Here is an 8,556-nt window from a genome sequence, read left to right on the forward strand (position 1 = left end):
TTCCTCTCAAGATTCTTCCTCTTTCGTTAATGAGATTTGTGTTCAGACAGGTAGTAACAAGTTTATAAAATGCTCTTCTGAGGTCACTGATTTAAGCATTTTTGGCCAAAACCTCTCAAAAACCAACTGTATTTTTTATGTTGTTGTTCCTATTTTCACAGTAAAAATAATATTTTTGTTGAAAGTGAGTGATTTTAGAAACCAATTATTTGTTTTGATGTCTCTAGTTCATTATAAATTTTATACTTTTGGCAGGAGTTGCTCTTTATAATAATTTAAAGATACATGATAGTTATGTAAATCTAGTATACTCTGTAAAAGTATGATTAAATGGAATGGAATGCAAATGCATTTACATGGCCCTCAACTTATTTGCAAAGGAAAGGACCACATTATATTTGTCTCTGCACTGCCACACCTGATAGCACATTTCAGACATGAATCTTTCTGGTGTTAAGTGCCAGAGCCTATGCTATTGGATAGGACTTGGCATTTAATTTGAAACTCAGATGACAAGAAACATAACTAAGAGAAGGGAGATAAGGGGTATTTATAGAAAAGGGGAATCAAGTTATTAACTTATTGATTTTTTCATTCAGCGTGTCTTTCCCAAACATCATGCTGTTTCATTGGGCATTGAGGGAGTGAAAAGGGCACATAAGACAACAGAGGAGAGAACGCCCATCTGCATGATTAATAGAAAGAAGTGTACAGATGAGTTAGCGTTTTGAGTGTACAGAATGAAGAGCATTTTGAGTAACGAGCTGAGCTCCAAACTGGCAGCCTCAGACTCCCATGTTGTTCTTACACTATGAGTTTTTCTGAAATCTCATCTCAGGAGCTCGGCTAGAAAGGATGCCAGATGGTGAGGTGTCTTTCAAATCCCATCCATGGGTCAAAGTTGATGACCAGATGTAACAGATCTGGAAGAAGAACTTTAAGCCAGATGGGAAGGGCTTTTTAAACACACACACACAAACACATATTTACACTATGTATTTTAGGAAGACTAGAATCCAGTTGTTTCTTTAGTAACTCATGACTATTGTATCTATTTTCCAACTAGAATATTTAAAAGTTAAATCTATTAATAGTAAAAGATCTGTTAGTTTTAAGCTTATGTTAACATAATTATAGAAGTTCATTTGTTTAAAAATTTTGTAATATATTAGCTTGATTGTTAATTAAGTGGTAGTGACAGTAAGTCTTAATGAGTCATACCAGTGAACCTTGAATCAAGCTCCTTACTTTATTATAAAAACATTCAGATGACTTTTATTCCAAATGACCATGCATTTTGAGGCAGTTAGTCCTTGACTTGCTTTCAATACCTTTTGTAGATGTGCCTTTTTTAGGTATTTCCTTGGTCTGTAAATATTCCTCTCCCATTTATTGTACCAGTCATGCAAATTAAAACCCTCTGCGATATCCATTCCCCTGAAGCACGTGGTCTGGATATCTGAAGAGCCCTCTGGAAATAAAACAAAGATCCTAAATCAGTGAAAATACACATACTTTTAATTCATTGTTGGGATCATAAGAAAACTAGAAAACTTTCTAGGGACAAATAAAACAAAACAAAGAAATCCAGAAAAACAACAATAAAAATAGTGAGCCAATTGAATAAAAAACAGAAAAACAAAACAAATAAATATTCAAATAAGAGTTTACATCACTAGATTGGCAGTAAAGAAATTTCTATCAGATGTACTTAGGAAGAGGAAAAATGGCCAGAGATGCAAAAAGTAATAACAAACAAAGAAACAAGTAAATATATAAGTAAACTGAAATATGTGATTTCTATATAAGATAATAATAGTATTGAAATATGTATTGTTTTTATAAGGTAATGATAGCACACTCTAACTTGTAGATTTAACAAAAACCACAAATAAACTTCTGCATAACAATAGCATATAATTAGGAAAGGACAGATCAGAATTAAAGAGTTCTAAGTATCTTGTATTATATATTAGGGGATTGAGATACTGAATAACTTTTGAAAATTAAGTTAAATATATATGTAACAGAATTTTAAAGTATTTCTATTCAAAGAGAAACAATTAAAAGGATAAAACAATCAATATGACAAAAAGTAAAAGGTAAGAAAAAAGGAAACAGAAAAAGTGACATTAAGAATGTAAAATAAAAGTAGTAGAAGTAAGCCCAAGTGTGTCAGTTACTGCAATAGAATTAATAGGCCAAGTTTGATATGATAATGAAGTAAAATCCATCTATGTGTATACTACTTGTGTAAGGATAATATGGCAGATGCAAAAGACACATTCAATGACAAAACTATGAAGTAATTAGTTAACTTCAGAATATAGAACATTCTAAGAACAACAGTCCATAAGTCAATGGTAGGAAAATGGTGGTGAAGGTGGCATGGAAGAGATCATTTCAAGAGCAAAATCTATTTATGTATGCCTTGAGAGATGCACAACTCAATTTAATAATTGTACTTTGTTTCAATTATGATTTAAATGAGCCAAGTGTAAAAGACACTGTAATACTTTTAACAATAAAGATAAATTTATGAAAATAATTCTTTTAAATAAAGTATAATTCTATACAAGCAATAAAATATAATCTAGTTAATTCCTTTAATATTAGAATAAAAATTATAATTTAGTTACTACTACATAAAAATAAACTATCCCAATATATTTCCTCTAGTACTGAGTTATTTTAATGTCATAAAATACAAATGGAAAGCCTCAATTTTATAAGGTAATATTCTATCATCGACACATTGTGCCCTGAAGGGCTCCCTCCTTACCCATAGATTAAGTCACCAATATTCATTTTACAATTTTCCTCCCCAGCCCTTGTTTAGGTTGTATTTCCAGGCTGGATTCCAAGATTCAGCTCATTCCTCCCATGTGTCACTAATCCTTGAATTTGCTCCCTGTATTTTCCTTTGGGTTTAACATTGAACATTTTGAGAAATCATTTCAGTCTCTTCATGAGACTCCAACTTTAATTTACTCATTGCTTTATGCTCTCATACAAAGATCAACACCACTTATAGCTACCATAAAGCTCAGGTCTAAGGTTCCCAGACCAGTAGAGGGCCCAGGTATTCACTTGTTCAATGAAAAATAATTTCATTCTTTTATTTATTTATTATTATTTTTTAAAAGACATATTTATTCAGCATCATGCTCAGACTATTACTTTTGGCAATCAACAGCATAAGTGTAAAAAAACCCAACATTAAAACCTTTTATTGGAATGCTTTACACTTTCCACAGAACAGAAATGAAAATAATCTGTTACACAGTTACTCACAAATACAGTACTCGACTTTTCTGCCCATCCACATGAGCATTGTCTAAAACACGTCTTCTTTGTAGCAGGTAGGCCCTGCTACCACTGTGCTTGGCTGAGTTCACAAATCTGTTGTAACCTGTAGCTTTCCTGCCACTTTTCTGGCTCTTCCCTCTTGCTAAGCTTTGTTTCCTGGCAGTAATTAAAACCTTCTGCTGCTACCATAGCTACTGCTACTGCTGGAACAGCCATAGCCACGTTGGTTTTGTGGTTTGGCAAAGAAATGGCCTCCACCACCATAGGGGCCAAAGCTTCTGCCTCCAAAGTTTCCCCCTTTCACGGGTTCAAAATTGGAAAGGCTGATTGTTGTAATTGCCAAAATCATTGTAGCTTCTGCCACCTCCAAAATTGTTTCCATCATTACCAAATCCATTACAGCCATCCCCACTGCCACCATAGCCATCACCACAGCTGCCACCAAAGCCTCCTCAACCACTGAAGTTTCCTCCACAACCAAAGTGTCATTCCCACCAAAACCACTTGCCCAACCACCACCAACATTTTCAGAACCACTTTGGCTGGATGAAGCACTAGCCATCTCTTGCTTAGATAGGGCTTTCCTTACCTCACAGTTGTGGCCATTCACAGGATGGTATTTCTGAATGACAATCTTGTCTACAGAGTCATGGTCATCAAATGTTGCAAAAGCAAAGCCTCTCTTCTTGCTACTGCCTTGGTGAGTCATGATTTCAATCACTTCAACTTTCCCATATTGTTCAAAATAATTTTTTAGGTGATGTTCTTCAGCTGATACCACCAACAAAAATCTTTTTCACAGTTAAGTGGGCACCATGTCTTTCAGAATCTTCTCTTGAGCCAGCCCTCTCTGGCTCCATAACTCTTCCATCCACCTTGTGCGGCCTTGTATTCATGGTGGCATCCACCTCCCCTGCAGTGTCACTGTGACAATCCCAAAGCGTCTGGAGCGCACGGTCTGTGAGCATTCCCCAGGGCTCACCATGGCTCCTCAGACTCTCACCAGGTGTTTCAAAGCTCAAACCTCCTATAAAGAGCTTCCACAGCTGTTCCTGCTCTTTGGGAGACTGACTTAGACGTGATGGCTGTGGGAGGGGAGACTTTAATGATGCAGAAAAAAGAATTCCGTTCTTTTCAAATGAACACATTTTAAAATGTGTTCATAAAAAGATGTAATTCTAAACCTCTTCATTATTATAGGTCCTTCTGTGCAGATTCTTATAATGTTTACATATCATGTTCAGACAGTCAAATACATTGCATTTGCAATTAAACAAAGTTGATGTTGATGACCATAGAAGGGAAAAGATAGGTGAATACTGGGTGTGGAAGGTATTGTAGGCTATTTCCCATACTATCTGTGCCATGAACCAAGTCTCTATCTTTCTGGAACTTTTTTGTTTTATTTATACAGTGAACTTGTACTAGGGTTTTTTCTAAGATTGCTGCTCATTAAATTATATCTAGCTTTTTAAATCTTTGTTCATGATACATCCTATGTCTAAAAACTTTCCTTGAGTGGTCTGGACTATAGAAGTAACACCTATGCTTGGGTTTCAGTGGCAAGTTATGTTATGTGACTCTCTTAGATTTATAATTAAATTGTCATAATTTCTCTTGTTTCCCACCAAAGATGAATCTTCTTGTTCATTCTTATTTTCTCAATTTCCATCTTGGAGTCAACACCTAATGTGTGTTCATTAACTATTTATTGAAAGTATGAATGAATTATAAAGAATATTTTCACAGTTTGGATCTGTATCATATAATATATTTTTTTGTGATTTTTTAAAAATGCTGTGTTGACCCAGTTTTGAGATCCTGAGCAGAGGTCAACCAGTTTCTCTTCTTGAGCAGCTAATCAAGTACACACCCAACTACTTTCCTTATTGGGCACTCACACTCTAGGCCACTATGCATCAGCCCTAATCAGCTCCAGCTTCTGTTACCATGTCCCTGGATGCAAAAATCCAGTGTGGCCCTGCCTGGAAGCCTTCTCTAGTTTGGAGCTATAAGTAACAAAAAGTTCTGCCTTTCATCTATCTGGTGTTATTAGGTTATTTCTTACCATCTAAAGGATCTTAAAATCTTATAAAATACATGACAAACTTTACCTAAAAGCTAGGTGTCTCAAATAAAAATAATTAATTTAGCATTTATATTCAGGGTTCCAAATAAAATATTCCTTAGAATTTGGGAACAAAAAAAATCTTTATAATCAAAAACCTTGATATAAATGCCCTAGAGTGGGCAAAGAACTTGAATAGCCTGCTATTTTTAACTAACCTTTAAACTCTTTAAAAGATGCAATTATGCTGTATTCCACACTTATATGCTTCATTTATATCTAGATGCATAATAGGAACTTAAAGACAATTACCGAGTGACTGAGTTCAGGAAGTATTATAGATCTTTTTTAGGTTGGTCTTTCTAAGAAAATGATACTATTTCATTATTTCTGTGAGGACAATTTAGTACAATCTAACTATATTAATTTAAGGTGATCTTAGACCAAACTACATAGATAAAATAACATAATAAAATAGATCAAATAATAGAATATAATTGCAATCAAATTCAGACATAAGTAGTATGTTATTTTAAACTAAGCTGGCTGCAACTAGTGTTCTTTTTTTCAGTTTCCAGCATCTGCTGAATTTGCTCTATAGGTTGTATTGTCCTTACATTTTGGCAGAAACATAAGAGAGAACATATTTTCCTTACTGCCCCTCACACTCTTTGATTGGAAGGTTCCACTACTTTATTTGGACATTTTCCATCATACTTCTTATAGTATCCATATGCTAGCTTTTTATGCCTATTAATGTTTTCTTTACTCTGGGCACCCTTCCAAACACACTACTTTGATATATGGAACTCCTTATTTAGTTCTATAGCCAATATCTAAAAACCTCAACTAAGAAAAGATTTCCACCAGAATTTTCAAAGGTGCTGTTAAGATCAATCAAGGCAGCCACTCAATGAGTGTGGAAAAGAGTCTTATAACAGCTCAGGAAACCATCCCATAAAGCCTCTACCAAGGAGAACATATCGAAAGACAGATACTACAAACCACCACAAGGGGAAACTAGCCAAACTCAGCAGCAACAGATGGAGAAGAAATGCACTTATTGACTAACTTCCTTGTGAGGTTGTATTTATGTTTCTACTTACTGGGTGCAGATTATATTTTTCTGCCAACAGTAAATGCTATTGATTTAGTACATGTGAGCTCTACGCCACACTGTAGCCCCCCTGAAATGTAGGGATGGAAGAAACGCATAGAGTTCTTTTTCTAAGATGCAGAAGATAACCCATGGACTATTCAGAGACTTTTGCTCCAGAAAGGCTCATGGCTAAGGAATTTGTATATTGTCTTTTAAAAAATGTATAGACATGAAACAAAATACATTTTGGATGGAGATAGGCGATGCCGCTTCTTTTCCAGATGTCTGCCTAATTTCTGTGCCAGAAATCTCAAAGATTTATATAAAATTTTCCTTAAAAAAATGTTAACCAATGCTCTGTGAAGAAAAGGCAAGGCACACATAACGACTTCATCATCTCAGAGTGAGTTGTAATGAACGATACCGCATCATTACTCAGAAAATATGAGTCCAGAGAAACCAGAGATCGGGCCTCCCTGGCCACTGGCAAAGCCACGCTGGCGAATATGAGCAGAGGCTTTTGATCCAATTGTGAATTTGCCCCTTTGTGATGATGACATGCCATCTCCGGTGTTCAGGAAGTAAACATTTTAAAGTAACTGGCTATGTCACTTGAAAATCAAATCCCTGAACGGCTGGCTGGAAGCCAAGGAGTTACTCCCAGATGCATAAGAAAAGTGGTTGCAGCGTATAATTAGGTTAATGCTGGACTAGACCCTGCTTTTGATGAGTTGGCAACTCCCATGACGGCTTTGCTTTAAGTGGGCTGGTGCCTGGGAGGAAAATATACCTCTGGGACTTAACAGGAGACAAGCACTGGAAAGCAATTGAAGGGCTAGGATTTCACAAATGGTTCAAATAATGGAATCATAGAACAGAAAGGTCATCTGTATGGGTTCCTGACACTACATGGGTTTTAATTTGAAAGATAAAATCCGGTCTACTTTTTCATTTAGATCTCCAAAAAAGGAGGCTCCACAATCTTCTTCAGTGAAGGTTTTAAGGTGTAATATGTCAAAAAGTTCTTCCATAAGACACCTCGAAGTCCCTGTTATAGTTAAGCCCTAGTAAATTTCTCTCATAATATTCTTCCACATATGTGTGTGTGATTCCCTCCTACTAACTCTTACAGCTTTTTCATTAGAGTCACTTTCTACACTCTGAAGATTTTAATTTCACAGTGATTCAGAATTGATCAGAATTCCAGAAATTCTCAGTTCTGATAAACATGGAAATCACTGCACTCTGGTTCTTGGATTTCCTGTTAAAGTTATGGTCACTTGCAATAAGTAATGTATTCTGATCTATTCAACACTTTCTTTTTTAACCCTCACTCAAGGATATGTTTTATTGATTTTTAGAGAGAGAGAAGGAGGGAGAAAGAGAGAAACATAGACTGAGAGAGAAACATCAATTGGTTGCACCCTGAACGGGAATTGAACCCACAACCTAGATATGTGCCCTGACTGGGAATCGGAACCACAACCTTTTGGTTTACAGGAGGACCCTTCGACCAACTGAGCCACCCAGCCAGGGCCTATTTGACACTTTTGTTAATTGGAAGATGCATGAGGGACACTAAATAAACCTGCTACCCAATGATAAATGGTTATGTTACATAAAATCAAATTTGGCTGAAAGTGAGAATTAAAAAATCAACATATAGAATGAGTTTTTGGTATATAAGAAAATATGCTGATTTTCATGTAAAAAACCCCACAAACTATTATTCAATTTAGTATTCAACATATAGGATCATATCTTCTAAAGGTTAACATTATACCTCAGAAACATACGTTTTTCAAAAAATTTAACTGCTATAATGTGCCTGAGTCATATGCTAACACTAGAATATTAAGTAAGCAGTCACTTTCAAACAGCACATTTAATAATATTGTTAAGATATTTTGTGTACTCTGGAATATAATTCTGGAAATGTTTTTTTAGTAGCACGTTTTCCGGTCTGCCGGCAACAGAAATCAGCAGCGAGCCCCTGATAGGCACAGTTCCTTGGGGTTATCAGTCTTCTACATGGTGATAGGTTGATTACACTGGACTGCTAAGCATCTTTGAAAGGGCA

The 8,556-nt window shown here is 35.6% G+C and overlaps 1 pseudogene; it reads right to left on the bottom strand.

The window, feature by feature from the left end:
* Positions 1–3,475: 3,475 nt before the first annotated feature.
* On the bottom strand, positions 3,476–7,041 carry LOC107542277 (heterogeneous nuclear ribonucleoprotein A1-like; annotated as a pseudogene).
* Positions 7,042–8,556: the final 1,515 nt, after the last annotated feature.

The sequence above is a fragment of the Miniopterus natalensis genome, chromosome 10 (assembly GCF_054644295.1).
Source record: "Miniopterus natalensis isolate mMinNat1 chromosome 10, mMinNat1.hap1, whole genome shotgun sequence".
NCBI classification, from domain to species: domain Eukaryota; kingdom Metazoa; phylum Chordata; class Mammalia; order Chiroptera; family Miniopteridae; genus Miniopterus; species Miniopterus natalensis.